Below are 23,846 nucleotides of genomic sequence, written 5' to 3'. Positions count from 1 at the left end.
TTAGTCCTTTTTCTTTTTAATTATATTATGTTTATTATGGGTGAAATGTGGTTTTAATGCTTGAATTGTACTGTGTTTGTTGATAATTGTTGTGCTGGTGCTTTATGGCCATTTTAATGGGCCAAAATAAAGAATTTCTGACTTCTTGAATTATTTACACATGCTGATCCTTGCCATTATTTTACAAATGCTTTTCTTCATATTCCAGCAAGGAAGAATTTTCAGTTTTCACATCTACTAACTTGTTAGCTTTGTTTCCTGGTTATGTGCATGTTTAAATTAAATATGTTTCAGCTGCAATTAATTTTGGCTAACTGTACTAAAAGTTGAATTTGTAATAATTTCTTGGCATTTATAAAGTGCTTGATAATTCTGCCTCGTTGGGAGTGGAGGGAGAGTTGGGAAGAGAAGCTCAAGATTTCTCCCCCCCTACAGTAACTCACTCCCCCAGGATCTTTTGGCAGGTGGCAACCTTCCGGGACCGTGAGGTTTACTCTTGGTCAGTTGTGCCCGGGACAGGGCTGGGATGACTATTAGTGTTGTGAGGTAATTTTGACCCCACTCACTGGCAATTGTGGTGCTGGAGCGTGCATAATGATTTGTGTGGGACAGGTTTAGTTGAGGGAAGGTAGGACAACCCAGATTTTGGTGTCTGAGGCAGCTCATGAAGCCTTAAGGACGTTGCGGGAGGTAGGGAGGGAGGTTTTGATAAAGCCTGGAGTTTTATGAGTGAACATATCTAGGACCAAGAGGAACGCATCAGGCAGAGTGGGAGTTGCTATTTTGGCCTGCTTACTGTCACAATGAAAATCAAAATACCCAGCAGCGGGCATGATCAGAACGGCAGTGGAAAGGGGGAACGGAAGCAGGGGAGTGCTTACTTGGAGAGAGGAGGGAGGATGGTCTAAGTGGTCTTTGAAGGAGTGAGAAAGTCACTGCATCACCTGAGATAGCAGTAATGGGACATGGGGCTGTCAGCGTGACAAGAGGAAGTTGGGGATGGCCCTGAGCAGTTAGGGAGTGGACACAGTCTGCTACATTGATTGCTTGCTCAAGGATGACTGGCAGAGAGCACCTTAGGGTATGCTGGCACCTAAAATAAAATTAGCTGTAATGGTAAGCTCCCAGAAGGTGGCCCAATAATCCAGGAGCTAGAGAGGAAATCTATATCGAGAGTGCCCTCCACTCAAAAAACAACTATATTGCCAACAGTGCCCTTGACAAACCAATCAAATCAAATCAAATGTTTAACATTTATAAAGCGCGCTACTCACCCGTGCGGGTCTCAAGGCGCTAGGGGAAAAAGGGGGGTTATCGCTGCTCGAACAGCCAGGTCTTTAGGAGTCTCCGGAAAGCGGAGTGGTCCTGGGTGGTCCTGAGGCTGCTGGGGAGGGAGTTCCAGGTCTTGGCCGCCAGGAAGGAGAAAGATCTCCCACCCGCCGTGGAGCGGCGGATGCGAGGGACAGCAGCGAGTGCGAGGCCAGTGGAGCGGAGGAGGCGGGTGGGGACGTAGAAGCTGAGGCGTCTGTTGAGGTATTCCGGTCCCTTGTCGTGGAGGGCTTTGTGTGCGTGGGTGAGAAGTCGGAAGGTGATCCTTTTGCTGACTGGGAGCCAATGCAGGTGTCTCAGGTGTGCGGAGATGTGGCTGCTGCGGGGTACGCCGAGGATGATGCGGGCGAGGCGTTTTGAATGCGTTGCAGGCGATTTTGGAGTTTGGCTGTGGTCCCGGCGTAGAGGGTGTTGCCGTAGTCCAGGCGGCTCGTGACGAGGGCGTGGGTCACGGTTTTTCTGGTGTCGGCGGGGATCCAGCGGAAGATCTTGCAGAGCATGCGGAGGGTGAGGAAGCAGGCGGAGGACACGGCGTTGACTTGCTTGGTCATGGTGAGAAGAGGGTCCAAGATGAAGCCGAGGTTGCGGGCGTGGTCTGTGGGGGTCGGTGCGGTGCCGAGGGCCATGGGCCACCAGGAGTTGTCCCAGGCGGACGGGGTGTTGCCGAGGATGAGGACTTCTGTTTTTTCAGAGTTCAGCTTTAGGCGGCTGAGCCTCATCCAATCTGCGACGTCCTTCATACCCTCTTGTAGGTTGGTCTTGGCGCTGGCGGGGTCCTTGGTGAGGGAGAGTATAAGTTGGGTGTCGTCGGTGTAGTAGGTGATGATGATGTTGTGCTTGCGTACGATGTTGGCGAGGGGGCTCATGTAGACATTGAAGAGTGTCGGGCTGAGCGATGAGCCTTGAGGTACGCCGCAGATGATCTCGGTGGGTTCTGAGCGAAACGGAGGGAGGTAAACTCTTTGGGAACGGTTTGCGAGGAAGGAGGCGATCCAGTCCAGGGCCTGGCCTTGGATCCCGGTGGAGCGGAGGCGGGTGATTAGGGTGCGGTGACAGACGGTGTCAAAGGCAGCCGAGAGGTCGAGAAGAATGAGGGCGACTGTTTCACCGTTGTCCATCAGGGTTCTGATGTCGTCTGTGACTGAGATGAGGGCGGTTTCAGTGCTGTGGTTGGTTCGGAATCCGGGGTGTGAGGGGTCGAGCAGGTTGTTGTCTTCCAGGAAGGTGGTCAGCTGTTTGTTGATGGTCTTCTCTATTACTTTGGCTGGGAAAGGCAGAAGAGAGATGGGGCGGAAGTTTTTCAGGTCGCTCGGGTCAGCCGTAGGTTTCTTTAGTAGGGCGTTGACTTAGGCGTGTTTCCAGCATTCGGGGAAGGTAGCAGAAGAAAAAGAAGAGTTGATGACGGTCTGGAGGTGCGGGCGATGATGTCGTCGGCTTTGTTAAAGATGAAGTGCGGGCAGGGGTCCGAAGGGGCGCCGGAGTGGATAGAATTCATGATGGATTTGGTTTCTTCCGTGTTGATGTGGATCCAGTTGTTGAGGGTGATGGCGGGGGATGAGGGTTCGGTGGTGTTTGGTTGGGTCTGGTGTCCGAAGCTGTCGTGGAGGTCGCTGATGGAAGAAAGTGGCGAGGGATTCGCACAAATCCTGTGAGGGCGTGACGGCGTTGGCGTTGGCGCTGGGGTTGGAGAACTCCTTGACGATGCTGAAGAGTTCTCTGCTGTTGTGGCTGTTTTTGTCCAGTCTGTCGGTGAAAAAGTTCCTTTTGGCAGCGCGGATCAGGTGGTGGTGTTCGCGGGTAGCGTTCTTGAGGGCGGTCATGTTGTCAGCGGTGTGGTCCTTGCGCCAGGCTTTCTCAAGGGCGCGACAAGTTTTCTTAGATTCTTTGAGGGTGTCAGAGAACCAGAGAGGTTTTTTGGTGTTGGTCTGTCGATGCGTGCGTTTGAGGGGAGCAAGGTTGTCTGCGCAGTTGGAGATCCAGTTTGTGAGGTTGAGGGCTGCGTGGTTGGGGTCGGTGGTGAGGGTGGGTTGGTTGGCGGCGAGTGCGGAGAGGAGTTGCTCTTCAGGGATCTTGTTCCACTGTCGACGAGGGATGGGTTGAGTGCGGAGGTGGCGGGTCTCGCGTCGGAATGTGAAGTGGACGCAGCTGTGGTCGGTCCAGTGTAGGACGGAGGTGTGGCTGAAGAAGACGTGTTTGCTGGCGGAGAAGATAGGGTCGAGCGTGTGTCCGGCGATGTGGGTGGCGGTGTTCACCAGTTGTTTGAGGCCGAGGTTGGCGAGGTTGTCGAGCAGGGTGGTGGTGTTGGGGTCGTTGTTTTGTTCCAGATGGAAGTTGAGGTCGCCTAGGAGGATGTAGTCCGGTGAGGCGAGGGCGTACGGGGAGATGAAGTCGGCAATGGCGTCGCTGAAAGGGGCGTGTGGTCCGGGAGGACGGTAGACGAGGGATCCTCTGAGGGTGGTCCTCGGGTCGGTGCGAATCTGAAAATGCAGGTGTTCAGCGGCGAGAGGGGTGTCTTCGGTGGAGGTGGTGACGCTGATGGAGTCTTTGAAGACGATGGCGATACCTCCTCCTGCTTGGCTGGTGCTGTCTTTCCTGGAGATCTTGTAGCCTTCGGGGATGGCGGTGGCGATGTCTGGAGCAGAGGAGGCGTTCATCCAGGTCTCCGTGATGAAGGCGACGTCCGGTGCTGTGGAGTCCAGGAGGTCCCAGAGTTCAACAGCGTGTTTGTGGACGGAGCGAGCGTTGACTAGGATGCACTTGAGGTGGTTGATGGTGCGTGGGCTTGTGGTCGTGGTAGTTGCGTGGTGGAAGATGCGTTTGCAGGAGTTGCAGGCGAAGGGTCCATGGGTGCGTTTGGGGTGAGCTTGGAAGCAGGTGTTGGAGCGTCCTGGGTTGAGGGCGTGGAGGGTGGTGGGGTCGTAGCGGATCAGCGGGGCTTGGGAGAGCTGGGGACCAGGGGTCGTGGCGCTGGGCGCGGGCCTGGCGTGGACGGGCGCAGACGGGCTTGCCTCTGGCGCGACTCCGGCGCATCAGCGGCGCGCCCGCTGCGCAGTCGCGCAGCGGCTGCCATATGAGGTAGGAGGGGTCAGCTGGGGGCGAATGGGAGCTGGGGGGCGGGGGCGTGCAGGAGGTCGCAGCGGGAAAGCACGAGGGAGGGGGGGACAGGTAGAGTGAGAAGAGCTGGGGGAGCGGGGTTTAAGGGTGGAGGGGGGTGAGTGTTAGGAGGTTTAGGAGATTAGGGAGAAAGATAGGAGTAGGGTTGTGAAGATAGGGGAGGGGGGGTTGTAGAGGTGGGTGAGGGTGAGAGGTAGAGTGAGAGGATAGGAAGATAGGTAATAGAGGGGTGGCGGGAGGGGGGGAGAGATAGAGAAATAGATAGAGAAAATAGATAGATAGAGAAATCGATAGATAGAGAAATAGATAGAGAGATAGGAAGATAGGAGGAGGTGGAGAGTGAGGGAGTTAGATAGTGAACGGGTTAGATAGGGGAGATAGAGAGGGGGATGCGAGTGAGGGAGGGGGATGAGGCAGGAGCAGGAGGGCAGGCGCGGGGAGAAGAAGACGGAGGAGGCAGAAGAGCCAAAGGCAGAAGATAGAAACCAGAAGACCGGAAGAACAGAAGAACAGAAGAACAGAAGAACAGAAGAACAGAAGAACAGAAGAACACTACCTCTCACTTGTAGAGCATACCTAATCACAATGGATTTCTGTTAAGGGAGAGTCCTGTTCCAGTGCCTATCTAGAGCCAACCCCTGTGCCTGAGTGTGATAATTTGACCAGGTCTGGTGACCAGGGACATTCTCATCAATCGTATTCCTAGACAGATTGTGTGAAAAAATGTACAAATATACATATGATGCGCCTCACATGTGCGACCACCATTAGCTAATTTGCTGTTACTCACCAATTTGCTCACTTTCTCATCGTTGGCAGCTTGCCTATAACCCGAAGGAACCAACAGTTAGACTAAATCACAAAGGTGGTCATTCCGACCCTGGCGCCGCGGGCAACGGAAGCACTGCCAACAGGCTGGCGGTGCTTCAGTGCCCATTCTGACCGCAGCGGTAAAGCCGCAGTCAGAAAAGGGGATCCGGTGGTTTCCCGCCGGATTTCCCCTGGCTGGGCTGAACCTCCATGGGGATTCCGACCCCCTTCCCGCCAGCCTGTTTCTGGCGGTTTTGATCGCCAGGAACAGGATGGCGGGAACGGGTGTCATGGGGCCCCTGGGGGCCCCTGCACTGCCCATGCCACTGGCATGGGCAGTGCAGGGGCCCCCTAACAGGGCCCCAGCATGATTTTCACTGTCTGCATAGCAGACAGTGAAAATCGCGACGGGTGCAACTGCACCCGTCGCACCCTGCAACACCGCCGGCTCCATTCGGGGCCGGCCTCTGTGTTGCAGGGCCTTTACCGCTGGGCCGGCGGGCGCTCCCTTGGCAGGAAAGTCAGAATGGCCTCCGCGGTCTTCTGACCGCGGAGCGGCCATTTGGCGGTTCCCGCCAGGCGGGCGGCGTCCGCCGCCAGCCCGGGTCAGAATGACCCCCAAAATGTTGCTTGTGTGTATCCCTATCACATGTGCCACACATATCTTAGCCTCCCAGGGTCCTCATAAAGGAATATTCTCTTCCTCACAAAAAAGCTAAAAATGAGTTATGTGTGGCATTTAGCAGATGTCTTTATTTTACGCACCCACTCATGATTAAATACAGCATCCATGTTTAGACCAGTTTCATGTGAACTGCCAACATGTTTCATTGCCACCCCACAGCTTACTTGAAATTTCATCAGGGCATGAGAATCAGTGATCACTCAATTATGCACCAGACCATATGGCCCCTGTGTGAACACCTACTAGTAGGCCACAGGAAGGGAGAATCAGGAATAGGAAAGGAGAATCAGGAAACAGATTTGGTTGCCACAGGTGTCGCCATCCAGACTTCCAGACTTTCATCTTACCCCCCAAAAGGTTCAGCCAGCAAGGAATTTGTAACAGATAAAGATAATGCAGTTAACATTACAGTGGGCACAAACACGACAGGGCAATTAAAAAAAGTGGAATTAAAAGAAATGCACAGAGGAAGCCAGGTCAGCTGGGGCCAGACAAAATTACCTGGGGAACGCACCCACAATAGCCTCTGTCTTTGAGGCTGACCTGGTAGAAGTAGCTGGAAGTAACTTAGGGCCAGATGTAGCAAACAGTTTGTGAGTCGCAAACGGCGAAAATCGCCGTTTGCGAGTCGCAAACCTGAGTTTGCTATGCAGAAATGCATTTTGCGAGTCGGTACCGACTCGCAAAATGCATTTCAGAGTCTCAAATAGGAAGGGGTGTTCCCTTCCTATTTGCGAGTCGCAGTGGTATGCGTACGCGGTCGCAAATGGAGTCGCAGTTACCATCCACTTGAAGTGGATGGTAACCCACTCGCAAACTGGAAGGGGTCCCCATGGGACCCCTTCCCCTTTGTGAATGGACCCCAAATTATTTTTTCAGGGCAGGTAGTGGTCCAAGGGACCACTACCTGCCCTGAAAAAATATGAAACAAAAGGTTTTTTTTTTTTTTTTTAAGTGCATCTCGTTTTCCTTTAAGGAAAACGGGCTACACTTGAAAAAATAAATAACTGCTTTATTAAAAAGCAGTCACGGACATGGAGGTCTGCTGACTACAGTAGGCCTCCATACCCGTGAGTGCCCATAGTCGCTATTGGGGCCGCAATTTGCGACCCACCTCATTAATATTAATGAGGTGGGTCTTTGCGACCCCATAGCGACTCGCAGACGGTGTCTGAGACACAGTTCTGCATTGCAAATTGCGAGATGCAATTTGCGAGTCGCTCGGACTCGCAAATTGCAAGTCGGAATTTGCAAAGTTGCTACATCTGGCCCTAAGTGAGGGAAATGGAGGCACAAGAACAATAGGAAGGTACTCCACTATTAAAAGAATGGCAGCCAGAGTTGAAGATGGCAATGGGAAGGGAGTGTGGACAGAGCATAAGGACTAGGAGGGTGGGACCAGCTACTCAGATAGAAGAGCATGCAGTAGCTTATGAAAGCACATCTGAAGTGGAATCAAATTGGGGGTAAGAGAGGTGAATGGGTATGGATTTAGGTAGAAGAGCAAGAACCAGGTGGAATGGGGATGGGACAAGCTGGCGTGGATGCACCTCCCTAGAGGACCACGCCCCCCGTTGTAGCGACTGTTGTAGCGACACAGGCATTGAAAAGCAAACAAACCTGGAGGCAGAGGCCAGCAAATAGCAGCAGTACTCAATCAGTTCTCAGACAGCCTGGGAAGGCCAGTTCAAAGGGAGGCATTGGCAAGAAGCAGGTTTCCTGACATTGAGGGAGCATACTGCCCCAACGACAATGTGTCAGAATAAACTGGAATGAGTATAATGGCGGGGTGGGGTATAGTTTCTTGCATGATTTAGAGCTAAACCTTTTGGACCCCCAAGGACTCGTATCAGTGTGAAGAAATCGCTAGACTAGAATGTAATGAATGCTTGTTTTAAAAATGCTGGAGTTCACAGGGACACGCAGAGGGATAATGGCATGTGATTTGACAGATAAGTATGAGAAAATCTGATGCTCCTTACTATGCTGAACCTTTCAAAGTAGTGTCTACCAAAAGACACACAGTGACTGCCCAACGACCTGGGAAGTCCATTAACGGAGACTCTTCTAATTTCAGGCCTGTATTTCATTGGTCTTCAACTTGAGATGGTGAAAGAAAGACTATTTCTGAGAACTCAATGACTGTTGTCAAATTCTTACCATCATTAGCAATCTCTGACATTGAAGACGATTTTTACAGCTTCCAGTAACCAGATAAAAACAAAAAGAAGATTAATTGAAGAGATGTAGTTCTTCATCTATATATAAATATATCTATATATATAAGAAGGGGTGCCTTGTCCCGAAAAAAAATGTTTGCAAGCTCCAGTGCCTAAATCATGATCAATGCAAGTGTGCAAAGAGACCACATCTATGTTGACTAAAAGATATGTGGGCTGGCAGGATATCTCCTCAATCTTAGAGATAAAATCAGCACTATCTCTACAGTCTGAGGGTAGGTTCAATACTGACCTATGGACTGGGGATGATAAAAACTATGTTTCATGGGTGTATTTTTTAAAAGGATTTCTGCATTAGAACCAGGTGGGAAGAACTAGTCAGGCTGAGTTTAATTTAATTTACAAACTAGTCTGTGAAATGTGAATTTAACGTAATAGAATCGGATTGTAGCGTGTCAGACTATAATGCATTGTGATTTATATGTTTTGCTTGATTTACTTTAGCAAATCTTTTTTGTGGCTATGGCATAGTCTTTTTCTATTTTTTTGTATGATGTGTCACTGGTTTTAAAATGTGTTGGTGCACTTTGTATTTGTATAGGCCATGAAGAAGATCATTTTAAGATTGAAACGCATTGCCATTAAATTCGTTTTGCAGTTATCAAGCCTTGCAGTGCGAGTCTTTTGGTGCTTGTGATACATGGCACCCCATCTTATACAATTGAGCGGCTGCCGGCGTCCTCCGCGACTCGCACTGACCCCGCCATGGTGGATTTTGCCAGGAGATGCCGGAATCTGGGAGTATATATATATATATATATATATATATATATATATATATATATATATATATGTTTATATATATATATATATATATATATATATATATACGTCTATATATATATATATATTTATAAAGGTTTTCTGAAAAACTTGCAATTTTTCATTTAACAGAGGGGAAGATGTAGTTCTTGCATGATTTAGAACAGAATCTTTCTGACTCTCTGAGGACTCCGTATTAGTGTCATGTAATAGCTAGATTAAAATGTAATAAAAGCTTGGTTTAGGATGTTCGGGTTCACAGGTACACGCTGAGAAAGAAAGATGTGTGTGGCCTAGTCATTCATTGGGTACCAGGCTGGGGAACACGCTACATGGGGGATGGTGTGAGCCCGGGTGCAAGTGTTAGATCAGCGAGAAGATGTGACAGGTATGAAAATTTGGAGTTGGGTTATGATGCAGCAGAAGAAGAGTTGGTAGAAGGGGAAATTCCCCTTATGGTGCAGTCAAAAATGATGGTGGCAAAGAAGGAAGAAATGAGACTGTGATAACCAAGAGAGGGGGATGCTTTTAAAAGTAGGAAACAGTCTTTTATATTGCAGACACACCAAGTGCCACAGGTCTGTGCACTACAGAAAGCTAAAGGCAAGATGGGCAGAGAGGCAGATGAAGGAAACAGGAGAGAAGTGATATTAGAGCCAGGTGGGTGCAAGTGGTGGCATTCCTGGGAGAGCTTGAGAGAGGAAAAAGTTAATGCAGTGTCTAAAACACGCTCACTAACAGTTGTGAAAAACCTAAAAGGGGGAGAAAAGATCATAAAAGATGGAAATAAAATACTTAAGTCAGTGGCCATGGGAAACAAGAAAGAACTGCAGCCCCAACAGCTACCCAAAAGGGGCAAAACACAGAAAGAAGAAATTGAAGATGAGGGCAAGGTAGATGACAGGGAATACTATTAAGCTGGAAAAGGGAGTACGGCAGATAAACTCCTGAATAAAGGAGAAACAAGTACAGGGGAGAACAAGGAGAAGGAGGAATATTCAGCGAAGAAACAGACATGTTTGGGAATTTTAATGCTGTTTGGAGCTCATTAGTCCACAGCTATCAAAGATAAAAGTATGGAAGAGGGAGTTCATTGATATCTTCAGGCTCTTACACAGGGAGGTGCAAGCTTAGGCGGGATGGAAAGTGAAGGCCTGGGAGTTGGTACACAGACCTAGGGTACTGTGAGAAAGTGGATTGCTAGCTGAAGTGGATGGTAGCCCTCTTCAAGTAATAATGACACTATTCCTTACCAGGTCCAGTTAGGTCTCAATAATTTAAACTTTAGCTCAACCCTTGCTAGCTGTAGCACAGAGCAGACAGGTGTAACTAGGGGTAGAAATGTGTAAATCATTTATCGTACTCCAATTTATAAGAATGGATAACATGTTAATGAGCAAATAGACACCAAAAATGGGGAAAATCCAATGTAGGTAATGGAAAATATGATTTTTCACAGTTTTAGATGTTTCTAGCACCAAAAAGTGCAAACTGCCAACTGCGGGTATCTACTTGGTCTTGACTAGGTCAAAAGTTAGGGCTGACTGCTATGGAGTGTGTTTCACACCAGGTCCGTCCTTGTGGAACCTTTCCCTTCTGATGAAGGGCCTGATTTAGAGTTTGGGAGATGGGCATACTCCATCATAAATGTGACGGATATCCTGTCTGGCATATTACGAGTCAATTATATCCGATGGACATCGACATATGTGATGGAGTAACCTCTCCGTCAAACTCTAAATCAGGCCCTTAGTCTTTTTATAGAGAAAATCTTCATAGTTGAGGTAGTTGGTAGGTCATAGTACCAACTGGATCCAAACTGGATCTAGTTGATGGTGGCACAGAACTTCAGGGGGAGCCTCGGCTCTGGTGGTAAGTTTGAGGCTCTCAATGTTGATAACGAGAAAACTCAGAGTGGTTGAAGTCTGAAGATCAAGGCCAGATTGTCATTGGTAGGGTGCTGCTCAGGGTTGATCCTCTATGTTCAAAATTCATTGCCTTTTACCAACCTTGCCACCTCAGTTCAGACCCAGACATATGCAAATCAGTTTTGACCTTGCACCAATGGGAACAGTCCAGCCGAACTGGACTGATCAGGGTGAAAGTGGTCCTAGGTTACTTGTATTCCAGTTCAAGGAGAACATAGCTGCGTCCAAACTGAGGAGACATCATGCGCAAAATAATGATGGATTGGGATGTGGTCCGAGTAATTACCAGTGGCTGAGATCAATTCAAGCATTTCATCTAACATATTTTTGGTATAATTTAGTGTGTCACCGTAAGAGGGTCAAGTATGCCCAGACGTGTGCCCTGTGCACACTGTGTCACTGGAACCAAGCTGTATCTGGCTGATGAGGCCTATGTAGGGCCAAATTGGTCCTGGGGTGCTTGTGTTCTGGTTCAGGAAAGGCTTGGCAGTTCTGGTTAGACATGGTGTGGAAAATAATGACAGGTTGCGATGTAGCCCAAGTAATTATCAGTGGGTGAGATTAATTCATGCCTTCCAGCCATCACTTTTTGTATATGTTAGTCAGGGCCATGGAATTATGTGACTGTGCGGTCATGGCACTTTTCACATAATTATACATTTGCTGCATTTGCCACATAATCTGCAGATTTTAACAACAACAAAAGTTCTCTCTAACTCAAACATTTCAAAATTTACTTAAAAAGCAGCAACATATTTTGCTGCACAGCAGGAGGCCCTTTGCAAAGGTTAACTAGTTACATTTCAGTTGCTTACTGCTATATCTGGGTGTTAAACGGGTACTAAAGAGGTGTAACCAATGCCCAGACAGCATTACAAAGTATAAACATGACAAAATAATGAAGTAATAATATCATAATATGTAGTGCACTACACCAAACATTTTGTTATTTCATGACACATACTTTACTCAGTCCTGCTGTATAATTTGGCCCTTCCCTGCCACATAATTCGAGTGGCCCTGACTTTAGTGTGTCACCTTAAGTAGGGCTGGTGTGCCCAGACCCCGGTCCTGTTAACACTGTGTCAATGGAGCTGATGAGGCCTAAGTAGGGCGAAGCTTGTGTTCCCATTGAGGAAGGATTTGGTTTGGAAGTTCAGGCTGGACTGTTCCCAGTGGAGCAGGATCAAGACTGATTTGCATATAGCTGGGTCCAAACTGAGGTGACATGGTGTGCAAAATAATGATTGGCTGAGATGCGGCCCAAGTAATTGCCAGTGGCTGAGATTAATTCAAGAATTTCATCCATCACTTTTTGTATGCTTTAGTATGTCAAACTAAGTGGGATGGGTATGCCTAGATATAGGTCATGTGCACACTGTGTCACTGGAACCAAGCTATATCTGGCTGATGAGAGTCCTAAGTAGGGCAAAACTGGTCGTAGATTGCTTGTGTTCCAGTTTAGGGTGGTACTTGCTTGGTATTTGGCTGGACTGTTTCCACTAAAGCATGGTCAAGACTAATTTACAAGTAGATGTGTCCAAACTGAAATGAAATTGTGTGCAAAATAATGATGGATTGGGATACATCCTTAGAAAATACAAGTGGCTGAGATTAATTGAGACATCCCATCCATCACCTTTTTGTATACATTCTAAAAGTGGCACTATCAAAAAAACAATTTAAAATCTGACTTGACCATTAGATTGAGTTTTAAATTACTAATAAATTGAGCCCTTGAATCATAGTTCTAGCTATTCCATAACTGAAGTTATGCATTATAAGGTGTAATAATGTAATCCAGTGCTTTTCTATGGAACTTGCCATAGTGAAAATGACTCTGGGGATGGTTCACTGCCAGGACATGTAAAGCTTTTCACACACGTCCTACTTTTTAAACACCCTTCACCCTACTATATGGACATTTAGGGTCTACATTAGCGGTGATTTATAAGTGTTAAAAAGGTAAGTTTAAGCCCATCAAAAGGGAGATTTTGACATATCGAAATAGCAATCATAATATTGCCCAGCTAGGCTGGAGTAGCAGGCTCGAGTGTTGTTTTCACCTGTCAATTAAGTGGTGGCACAATAAATGCTGCAGTTCAATAATGACATTTAACTTACTGGCCCAGGGTACGCAGAGTACCACATACTAGGGACTTATAGGTCAGAGCCCATTCATGGGCTTTGGACAAAGTGCCCCAGTGTTCAGAGTCCATACACCAGCAGAATGTGTGGGGGCACACATGTGCGAGGATACCACATAAAAAGAGTATTTTCTGACAGGTACCCATCAGGGCAGATACATGGACAACAGCTTTTCATATACGTGTTAGAGTCTACTGTGAGAAGTACCCATAGAGAGCACAGTGTTATTTAAATACATGGATATACTAAGAAAAGTAAGAAAGGCCCAAATTTGATCTTGGGGTTTTGCTTGATATAGCTGTGATGAGGAATTTAGGGCAAGGTTGAGTGTACAAAGCGAGAAACCATTAGGTGAGTTAGATAATTGGTTATGGTTACAGATTATGGTGCCCACAAGAACAGTGCTATCATTACAGACAACCAGTGGTCTGTCTGTTTTATAAGGCCCTTTGAGAGTTGTATTGACCCAGTTTGATCAGTGCTCGGATGAGTCCACGGCACCAGGCAGATACAGAGAGAGGGAAGAGGGAAAGGCAGTTGTTGCAAACAAGGGCCTTTACCCTGGGTAAACTGCAAGTCCTGCCAGGAACAATAGTGACTGGCCTACTGCCCTAACATAAAAAATTCAGTGTTATTACATTTGTGTGTCGGGGGGTTGCCTAGGATATCAAGGTCCTAGAAAATGAAGATTTGTTGACAAGCAAATGCCACAGATTGTAAGAGACTGACATTCCAAAGAAGTGAAGAAAGTTCAGATGGCAGGCTTTTTTCCTACTTGGCCTATGAAAAATGTGATACTATGCCCTTTAGGAGTGGTAAACAAGAAGGTTTAAGGGGAATCTTGCAGAAGTTTGCATGACTGCAGGGCAGTTAGTTAATAACTTCATACCTAGGAAAGACGTTGCAGTGCAATTTGCATAAGTGGATGTGGCTTTTGAATTGATCAGGTGTTGTGGAAAGGGTGCACTCTTGGATATCTATGGCATCAAGTCAGCCTTTCGTGTGTTGCTTGTTAATCCTCTAGATTTTAAGCTGTTACGAATATATCCTTTGAAGGCATTTTTTTGTGGCTAACAATAGCTGCGCAATATTTCAAATGCTGCAGTTGCTGGTGGCTTTGCTTTGTTGTGGAATGGCAGGTGGTGTTCAGACCATTGGCCGCAACTGCGGAAAGAGCAAAGATGCAGCATCGCCTTCTTTGAGTTTTTCCCCCTATTAGTGGCCTTATCGCTCTGGGGTCAGAAAGTGGCCAACAAAAAAGTGGTTTTCAGTATAGACAATCAGTCTGTGGTACAGCTTGTCAATGGTCAGGAAGTGAAAGTCTTTTATAAAGGTTCATGCAAACTGCTTGATGTTTAACATTCTGTTTAAAGCAAGGCATGTGCCAGGAGTAAACAATGACGTATCAAATGCTTGTCTCATTCACAGTGGCAGTGATTCCATGGCTGGCACCGGGAGTGGATGCTAGGAAAGACAGAAATACTAGCAGAGGTCTAGACACTTGGAGATTTAGAATTATTGAACTGACTTAGGCCCTCATTATGACATTGATGGTAAATCCCACTTACCGCCAGCTGACGGGCGCCAGCTTATCACTGCCGTGCTGGATATCCATTCACCATATTATGACACACACACACCAATCCGTCAGTATTCAGCCACATACACAAATCCGCCACACCAAAGGTCAGTGATAAACTGGCAGTATCAAAACCCACACCGTTATGCCAACAGAACTACGCCCACCACATTATGACCCACAAATCACCACGGCGGACATTCAACAGCGGTAAACCATTAGCTGTACATACCGCCACGCTCACAATGGACACCCACAGACAAAACAACACCACATTGTACAATTAAAACAACACACACCTGACACCCATTCACACACCACACACCCACACCACTATAAAACACACACCGACATTACCCACAACCCATAAAACACACACCCACATTACCCACAACCCTTTACAAACAACAAGGAGATTGACACACCCACATTACCCTCAACCCTCTACAAACAACAAGGAGATTGATACCAAGACCACTAAAACAACTAGACCCACATGATATTCACACCTATACACCACTCTTCCACTACACATCGCACACCCCAACACATTACCCAACACACCCTCATCAACACACCTCACAGGACACCCATGGCACCACAAAGACACCCCCGTTTCACAGAGGATGAGCTAAGGATCATGGTGGAGGAAATTGTCAGGGTAGAGCCAACCCTGTTTGGAGCACAGGTGCAGCAGATATCAATAGCTAGGAAGATGGAGCTATGGCGGAGAATTGTGGACAGGGCCAACGCCGTGGGACAGCATCTAAGAACTAGGGATGACATCAGGAAGAGGTGGAATGACCTACGGGGGAAGGTATGTTCCATTGCAGCAAGACACCAGCTCGCGATCCAGAGGACTGGCAGTGGATCCCTACCTCATCCCCCACAACTCACAGCATGGGAGGAGAAGTCTTGCCAATACTGCATCTTGAGGGCCTGGCCGGAGTTGGAGGAGGACTGGACTCTGGTAAGTGAACTCTCTACTATTATCACCCCCCTACCTGCCTGCCGTCACATACCGTCACCCTCACCCTAACTCCCATCACTCCACCACTTCCCACACACCCCACTATCACATCTCACTCATCCCAATGCTACGCCCTGCATGCTGTACCAATGCATGGACACCACTCACAGCCCTGCAGGCGCACTCATCACTAAAGCATGCACGCTATAGAGAATTAACTATCCCACCATGCACTAACATACACAAGTGAAAGCTGCCAGGGCAAATCCAACCAAAGAGGGGAAGCCACGGATGTCCAATATGTTAGACACAGAAACCATAACACATCATTTACATCCCCACAGGTACCCCAGCCAATGTCAGCGGAGAGGAGGTGCCAGCAATATCCAGTCCCCCAACTGAAGAGGCCCACAGTGATGACAGCAACTCTAGTCTTCAGGATCTGGATGACCTACCTGGCCCATCAGGGACCACTGGACAGCCAGTTACCCAGGCCCAGTCACACACCATCACAGAGCCTCCCACATCAGGAAACACCACCACAACACCCACTCAGCGTACCCAGACCTCTGTCCCCAGGACACGTCAATCAGCAGTGTGTCCACCTCTACAGGGACCCCAGGGCACACCTCGCTCCCAAGACAATCAGGGACCTGGGGTCAGTGGCAGTGGGCCACGGTTCAGGGGACAGAGGCACAGGCCAACAGGGACACTGGTAGGACTAATGTGTGCCAGAGGGAAGACAGGCCCAGGTAACCAACTCTCCAGGAGGCACTCACAGAGATCCTGGGAGCTTATCAACATTCCCAGGACATGATGGGCCAGATCCTGGACAATGTGCAGGTGAACATGCAGCTGCAGGAGGGACAGTACCAGGAGATCAGGGAGGAGCTGCAGGCCATCAACAACACCCTGATCTCCAATACCGGGTGCTGGCAGACATGGCCAACATTATGATGGAGGAATTCTCACACCAGCGGGCCCCTGCAACTAGCCAGACATCTGAACAGCCTTTCACTTCCCCTGCCGGTAGTGGCCAGGAGGTCCCGCCACAGGGCTCACAGGCTACTAGCAACCCTCCCCCTGCAGAAGGTGAACCACCCCGCAAACATTCCCTGCGATCCAGGCAGAAGCCAAAGACATGTGCCAAGACCCCACCAGGAAATGAGACTCTCCTAATTGTCACCATTGTGTCCCTCTCTGTCACCCTGTCCACCTTGAACTGCCATTGCTTCCCTTCCTATGTCCCCATGGACAATGCACCTGTGCTACAAACAGACTGGAACAATACCCTGGACTTTCCTCCATCATCACCCCATCCCATTGCACTTGCCCCTCCATATATTAGCACTTCAATAAACACCCTTTGAAAAAAAACAATTTTGTAGTATGTTATGTACATTAAATATATATTCATTGTAACAGGTACAAACATTTCAAATCGACTGTACATAGAATGAACATAGATTAATGGCCTGTAGCTGGCTGTAGTGATCATACCAGGTGTATATGTCAGGTCACCAACATCTGTAAAATGAATTGACAGAGGGAACAGTAAGTGGGAATAGAAGTTGAAAATATCAGCATGCCAGTGCCACACAAATTAAAACAAATGTCATTAAAATGTGAAGTAACACTGTCCTACCTGTGTGTCATTGGAAGTATTTTCGGATCACATATGTTCTATTGTCCTCATCCTCATTCTTTGCCTCCCCATCCTCACTGTCCACAGGATCTACTGCTGTCACATGGGCATCTCTTCCCTCCTCCATGGCAACTGAGGGCCGGGAATGCAACATGCAGCATGCCACTACTATCTGGCAGGCCTTCTTTGGTGAGTAGCACAGGGATCCACCTGTTGGGTGGAGGCACCGGAACCTGGCCTTCAGGAGGCCAGCAGTCCTTTCAATTATCCTTTTGGTTCTCCCATGTGCCTCATTATAATGTTCTTCTGCCTTTGTCCTGGCATTCTTCACAGTGGTCAGCAGCCATGATAGGTTTGGGTAACCAGAGTCATCTACAAAAATTGAGAGACAATATTTAGCCACACACTATCCTATATGGCCAACACCATACCCATATACCAACATATATTGGGTGGGAACCAGGGCTCACCTATTAACCACACCCTGTGCCTCTGTACTTGGGCCATCACATCTGGGATGCTGCTATTCCTTAGGAAAGAAAAAAAGGCATCATGCACCGACCCAGGATACTTAGCATTGACATGTGAGATGTACTGTTCCGCCAAGCACACCATCTGCACATTCATAGAGTGGAAACTCTTACGATTTCTGAACACCTGTTCATTCTGGCGGGGGGACAAATGCAATATGTGTTCCATCAATCGCCCCAATTATTTTGGGGATAGGTCCCATTGCATAAAACTCAGCCTTCACTGTGGCCAAATCTTCAACCTGGGGGAAACCAATGTAGCTGCACATGTGTTTTATCAGGGCAGACAACACTCTTGTCAGCACTACAAAGAACATTGGCTGTGACATTCCTGCTGCCGAGCCCAATGTCACTTGAAAAGAACCAGTTGCCAGGAAATAGAGTACAGATAGCACTTGCACAAGAGGGGGGATCCCAGTTGGGTGACGGATAGCAGATATCAGTTCAGGCTCCAATTGGGCACACAGCTCTGTGATTGTGGCCCTGTCCATTCTATAGGTGAGGATAATGTGCCTGTCCTCCAGTGTTGCCAAGTCCACTAGGGGTCTGTACAGAGGAGTATATCTCCATCTCCTGTTCATCCATAGCGGTAGCAATCTAAGGGACACAAGAGTGAGGATACTGTCACAAACTGAACAATGGAGCTACAGAACTTTGCATCCTGTAAACATGTGATTTGTCCAGTATGTGCTAATATCTCCTGTGAAGCAGCATTATTCCAGGGCCTGCCCCCCCCACCTTGAAATGGCATCCACCTGTCCTGTGTGGAGGGACAGGTGGAAGTGAGGTAATTCCGCTGACGTTGTGCGCCATTGCGGGAGGCGGTCAGGAACTGCCATGCAACTCCTCATTGGCTAACATTGGGTCCAATGGGTTACAGTGGCCAATGGTGATCCACGCCGGCGGTGACGGTATGCACCGCCGCAGACGTGACCACCATTTTCTATCTGATTCCTCACTTGTTTCCTTACATAGGAGAAGACCTACACTGCATGTGCTGCTGTGACCTGTGTCTGGAACCTACCATGGCCCGTGTGACCAGGGAAAGGGCCCCAGCCTTCACTTCGGAGGAGTTGGAGCGACTGGTGGATGGGGTCTCAACCCAGTACAGACTACTGTATGGGCCTCCAGACCAACAGGTGAGTACACTGTGAGCACGATGCATGTGGCATTATTGCAAGGAGTTGTGTGTGTAAAGCCCTCGTGTAAGGAGGGTGGGTGGATATCCTCTTGGTGGCGTAGAGGTTGTGTGCTGGGCCATGTGTGTGTAAATGGTGATGGGAACGGGTATGGTGGGCCATATGTGTAACAGGCAGGACTGTTTGTCTAATTCTATTTGCCTGTGTGTATTGCCTCTGCAGGTCAGTGCCCATCAAAAGAAGGGTATATGGCATGCCATCGCCAAGGAGGTGAGGACCCTGGGGGTCTATGGCAGGCGGAGCACCCACTGTTGCAAACGGTGGGAGGACCTGAGACGCTGGACACAGAAGACAGCAGAGGCCCAGTTGGGGGTGGCCTCCAAATGAGGAAGGGGTGCCCGTGGAACCCTGGCCTCCTCCCAATGGCCTGCATACTGGCGGTGGCCTATCCTGAGCTGGATGGGCGCTTGAGGGCATCATAGTGTGTGTAAATGGTGATGGGAAGGGGGTGAGTACAGTGCCCATCATTACAACTTACGCACGGTAGGGTGGTATCCGGGTGGGGGATGTGTGTCTGTGGGTGCCCCTAGGCCAGGCCTGACATTGCAGCATAGGCCCCCTGGTGGCTATGGTTCAGAAGGGATAATCTTAATACCTAGCTCATAGGCATCCACTACTGGTCAGGGCTCCGTGGGTCCCAGGTGTGCTGCATTTGGCGGTGTGTGCCCCTCCCCATGCCTTGGTGGTTAACTATTTCTCTGGTAGTGCAATGCATATTGCATAGGCCTGTTCCCTGTGTGTGAGGGTGCTGTGTACGCCAACAGTGGTGTTGGTGCAGCCATTGACCCAGGGTATCCTTTGTCTCTTTTGTCCCCTTTTTTGTTTTGTCATCCTGTCCGTATGTGCATTAGCATCATCTGGTGGAGAAGCAGAGGCACTGGTGATGGAGGGAGCTGCATCCCACAGGACCCAGGAGGCAAAGTCCACCAACAGAGAGGGCACCAGTGGGACGGAGCTCAAGGGGAGCACCACGGCGGAGACTCGAGGGGACAGTTCTGACACAGATACCTCCTCCGATGGAAGCTCCCAGTACCAGCACCGCCCTCCCAGCAGCCCCTCAGCAAGTTGCCCGTGCCCACTCACCCTGGAGGGTGGGCATTTCTTTCGCCTGAGGCACCTCAGGCCCTGCACCGCTTAGCCCTGCTGTCCCTGAGTGAGGAGGCTATTGACCTCCTGAGATCCATCTCTGTAGTGCAGTCAACCATTGTAAATGCCATCCAGGGGCTGGCAGTCCAGATGCAACAATCCAATGCATTCCTGGAGTGCATTCGCACTGGATTGGCAGCCCAACAGAGATCCATTCAGGCTTTGGCCTCCTCTCTGTTGGCACCCATTGTTGCCGTTTCCACCATTCCCCTTCAACTCCCACTGCCTAGTCCCATTCCTCCCAACCCCAACTTATCCCAAGCACACATACAGACGAGCATGCACACGAGACAACACCCAAAAGTGTCACAGGCAAACACAAGCATCACACTTCATCCCACAGCCACTCACACGAACACCATCCAGTTGCAGACATAACAACATCCACTATTTCCACTGTCTTGCCCACTTCCCCCTCCACCACCTCCCGCCCTCACACCTGCATGCACTACATCATCATCCACTACCTGCATCATCATAACACCAAGCAGAACACACACCTCACTGGCAAACACCTCCACAACATCCATGCACACGTCCCCTGTGTCTTCTCCCACTGTGTCTGGCCCACCTTCTAAAGTACACAAATGCAAGCACCCAGACACCCAACAGCCATCCACCTCACAACAGCATACAGCCCATGCACCTACACCCAAAAGCACCTCCAACAACCACTCCCTCATCCTCCACTCCCATTCCTTCTCCCTCTTCCCCCACACCAATGTCCCCAAAAAACTGTTCCTATGCACCGATGACCTCTTCCATACACCTCCCCCATGTCCTGCACGTATGGGCAGGGTATCATGAACCCAGCCAAGCAGTTCAGCCACACAGTAAACGGGCCCAGTCCTAATCGCACCCACTCGTGCTGGAAAGGGATCCAGGCCATATGTACTGAAGGGGAAGGAGCCTGCACCAGCCAGCCTAAAGGGGAGAGAGACTGCCCCAGCAGGCAAGAAGGGGAAGGAGCCTGCACCTGCCACCTGAAAGGCCAAGGAGTCTGCACCAGCAGGTAGGAAGAGCAAGGAGTCTGCCCCAGCAGGCAGGAAGAGCAAGGAGCCTCCACCAGCAGGCAGGAAGAGCAAGGAGCCTGCACTGGTAGGCAGGAAGAGCAAGGAGCCTGCACCAGAAGGCAGGAGAGCAAGGAGTCAGCACAAGCAGGCAGGAAGGGCAAGGAGCCTGGACCATGAACTGTGACGGAGCCCTCACCAGCATTACCACCACAGTGCAGCCGTCCAAGGTTGCAGGGGATAGGTAGGAGCCTCCCCCCACCAGCAGCACCACCACTGTGCAGCCATCTGAGGTTGCAGGGGATGGGCAGGAGCCTCCCCTCACCAGCAGCACCACCACTGTGCAGCCGTCTGAGGTTGCAGGGGATGGGCAGGATCCTCCCCCCACCAGCAGCACCACCACTGTGCAGCCGTCCGAGGTTGCAGGATGATGGGCAGTATCCTCCCCCCACTAGCAGCACCACCACTGTGAAGCCGTTTGAGGTTGCAGAGGATGGGGAGGAGCCTCCCCCATCAGCAGCACCACCACTGTGCAGCCATCTCCGCTGGCGGACGGTATGTAATCCTGCCTGCATGGGCTGCTGTGCGGCCTGTCCACTCCAGAACCAGTAGGTAAGACACCCACATGAGAGACTGTGGCCCATCACTACCCAGGATCATGCACAGGGCACGCTGCCCCCTCCAGAACCAGTGGGTAAGACACCCACATGGGAGACTGTGGCCTTTCACTCCCCAGGACCAAGCACAGGGCATGTTGCCCCCTCCAGAACAAGTGGGGAAGACACCCACATGAGAGACTGTGGCCTATCACTCCCCAGGATCAAGCACCGGGCACGTTGCCCCCTTTAGAACCAGTGGGTAAGACTTTCACATGAGAGACTGTGGCCTATCATTCCCCAGAATCAAGCACAGGGCACGTTGCCCACTCCAGAACCAATGGGTTACACACCCACATGAGAGACTGTGGCCTATCACTCCCCAGGACCAAGAACAGGGCACATTGCCCCCACCAGAACAAGTGGGGAAGACACCCACATGAGAGACTGTGGCCTATCACTTCCCAGGATCAAGCACAGGGCATGTTGCCCCCTCTAGAACCAGTGGGTAAGACACCCACATAAGAGACTGTGGCCCATCACTCCCCATGATCAAGCATAGGGCATGTTGACCCCTCCAGAACCAGTGGTCTTGTTACATCTCCCGGCTGTGGTGCCCCTCCGTCCCTCGTCCCCCTGAGGTGCCTGCCTATTTACCAACTGATGCCCCTGCAGTTTTCTCTCCGTGCTGAAGCAGGTGACATGTGTGGCCTTGGACTTTGGCATGGGGCCATGTGGCCCACACAAATTAAGGACTGGGCTGTGTCCCTTTTTCGGTAAAAATGTATATATCTATTATCTTGCCTAACTTATTATTTCTACTGTGTTGATCTTATACAAACACTTTGGCGAAATTGTTTTGTCCTTGCATTATTCAGCCGAGTTACGTTTCATGCATATGGTTGTGTGTATGGTGTGTGTGTGTGTGGAGTGTGTGTTGTGCGTGTGTGTGTCACTCTCATTTCCTTCCCCCCCATGTGCTAGGCAGCTGTACTCACCGTCGTCGTCTTCGCCGTCGTTGATGTTCGTGGTGGAGCAGAACGTAGAATATCATAGGAAAAACATGCAGTTCTGGTTCTGTGGCGTTGTGGTTCTTCCCTGTGTCTCCAATGGTGAGTCCTTTCACTTCTGAGCTCAGTTTCCGCCAGCCTTTTATTATCTTTGGTACCGCCCCGGAAAAGGTGGTGGTTTGCAGAGTCTTAATATGGTGGGCGGAACATTGACTTCCGTCTGGCTGTAGGCGGCTACTGTGGTGGTGGCTGATGCTTCTGTCCTGGCGGTTGGTGTGGTACATTGGCTGTCTTTTGCAGATCTTTCTGCCATGGTCATAATTTGGCAGTAGTTACCGCCAGCCTGTTGACGGTATTACCTCTACTTTATCACTGATCGCCAGGGTCGTATTGAGGGCCTTGATCTTTAGCTTTAGCAACAAGAAGCGCTTACAGACAGGCATGGCTAGAGTTCATTTTGGGATGGGCAAGGCAGAGAGATTATTCTGAACAAGGTCTAATGGCTAGGTAATAAGATGTGGTATTTTTCGTTGTGAGAGTGATCCAAAAATGTTTATCTTCAGTGATCATAGCAGAAAAACTGACGGGAATCCCCTTTTATGGCAAGATGTTTTGGTGCTACAAGCCATCAGTGGGTGAGCTAGGAAGCTGTAAATATTAAACAGTTGTGGAAAATAAATGGTTAGGAGACCTCAATGTCAAGAGTAAATCTCAGTGGACCTGCTGGTTTTGATTTTAACAGAATTAAAGATGATATTTTTCTCACATATTGAAGTGTTGGTGGTTAAATTTGTACGTGGTTTGGATGTGTTTTTGGGGCATTTCCGATATCAGACGTGTTAGACAATGCCACCTCTGTGGGCATCAAACATGAGGCAGTGTGATTACAGAACGGTGGCTTGACCATTTGGCTTAGAAAGTCCAAAACAGATCAAGTTGGTAGGAGGACAACAGTATTCTTGAAAAAGGAAGGTAGTTCCCTTTGCCCTGTAGGGGTTTGGCTGATGTTTAAACAGCTAGCAGAGTGGTCTGTAGATGCTATTTTTCGACACCAGGTTGGGACCTATTTGACTACCTTCAAGTTACTACGAAAAGGACTACAAAGGATGAGCAGGGACCCACAGTGTTCTGGGACTCACTCTTTT

Source organism: Pleurodeles waltl, chromosome 3_1 (assembly GCF_031143425.1).
Source record: "Pleurodeles waltl isolate 20211129_DDA chromosome 3_1, aPleWal1.hap1.20221129, whole genome shotgun sequence".
Lineage (NCBI taxonomy): Eukaryota > Metazoa > Chordata > Amphibia > Caudata > Salamandridae > Pleurodeles > Pleurodeles waltl.
This window is presented reverse-complemented; position numbering follows the sequence as displayed.